This window comes from Octopus bimaculoides, chromosome 25, assembly GCF_001194135.2.
Source record: "Octopus bimaculoides isolate UCB-OBI-ISO-001 chromosome 25, ASM119413v2, whole genome shotgun sequence".
NCBI classification, from domain to species: Eukaryota; Metazoa; Mollusca; class Cephalopoda; order Octopoda; family Octopodidae; genus Octopus; species Octopus bimaculoides.
Window position 1 is genome coordinate 28,922,891 of NC_069005.1, and position 1,547 is coordinate 28,924,437.

At 38.3% G+C, this 1,547-nt stretch overlaps 1 protein-coding gene across 1 annotated transcript in view; it reads right to left on the reverse strand.

Annotated features, from left to right (window-relative positions):
• Positions 1 to 1,547, reverse strand: part of LOC106883895 (mucin-5AC) — a 15,223-nt gene that overhangs the window by 11,901 nt on the left and 1,775 nt on the right. The window lies entirely within an intron of this gene.

Here is a 1,547-nt window from a genome sequence, read left to right on the forward strand (position 1 = left end):
CTGAAAGAATGAAAGGCAAAGGTGGGATTTGAACTCAGACTGTAAAGCCAGAAGAAATGACCCTAAGGATTTTGTCTAACATGCTAATGTTTCTGCCAGTTTATCACCTTAACAACAACAATAATAATAATAGTTTCAAATTTTTGGCACAAAGCCAGCAATTTGGGGGAGGGAGTAAGCTGATTATGCTGACCCCAGTGCTCAACTGGTACTTATTTTATCAACCTCGGAAAGATGAAAGGTGAAGTTCAACCTCAGCGGAATTTGAATAAGAATTATAATAATGGATTCAAATTTTGGCACAAGACCAGCAATTTCGGGGGAGGGGATGAGTCGATTACATCGACCCCAGTGTTCCACTGGCACTTATTTTCTCAACATAGGAAGGATGAAAGGCAAAGTTAACCTTGGTGGAATTTGAACTCAGAACATAGCAACAAGCGAAATACTGCAAAGCATTTTGTCCAGGAAAAATACTGCAAAGCATTTCATGCTAACGATTTTGCCAGCTCGCCACTTTAAATAATAATAATTCTTTTTACTATAGGCACAAGGCCTGAAATTTTAGAGGCAGAGGCTAGTTGATTACATCGACACCAGTGCATAACTGGTACTTGTTTCATTGACCCCAGAAAGGATGAAAGGCAAAGTCAACCTCGGCGGAATTTGAACTCAGAACGTAAAGACAGACGAAATGCCGCTAAGCATTTCGCCTGGTGTACTAACGTTTCTGCTTTTTATAATAATAATAATAATTATAATTATAATAATCATCATCATCATCGTTTAACGTCCGCTTTCCATGCTAGCATGGGTTGGACGATTTGACTGAGGACTGGTGAAACCAGATGGCAACACCAGGCTCCAATCTAATTTGGCAGAGTTTCTACAGCTGGATGCCCTTCCTAACGCCAACCACTCAGAATAATAATAATAATAGACAGACGAAATACTGCTAAGCATTTCGCCCAGTGTACTAACATTTCTGCTTTTTATAATAATAATAATAATAATAATAATAATAATCCTTTCTACTATAGACACAAGGACTGAAATTTTGAGAGAGAGGTTAAGTTGATTTCATTGAACCCAGTCCAACATACAAGCAATTTTGCAAGCTTGCTGCCCTCAAGTCATGAGCAATATGTAAGTACAGTCTTTTGTTTTGTTAATACCTTTTTACCTCCGCCAGAGCGAAGGCAGAGGTATTGTTTTCATTTGTGTTTGTTTGTTTGTCTGTGGACAAGACATCTCAAGAACCACTGGATGGATTTGGATGAAACTTTCAGGGATGTTTGGCCTCATGACTGGCACAAACTGACCAGATTTTGGGAACAATCCAGTACCAGACAAGGATTCTGGATTATTTTTCTTGTTTTTTCACTTAATTTTTGAAAGTGGTTGTGTTCATTTTTAGTATTCTCTTTTGTGAGAGCAGTCAAGTTTATTTCAGATATTCTCATTTTAAAAACCACCTCTGGCTAATCGTTGAGAGGACATTGGTGTTGCCTTAGCAGATGTTTGCACTCTCTGAGTGCTCTTGTTTT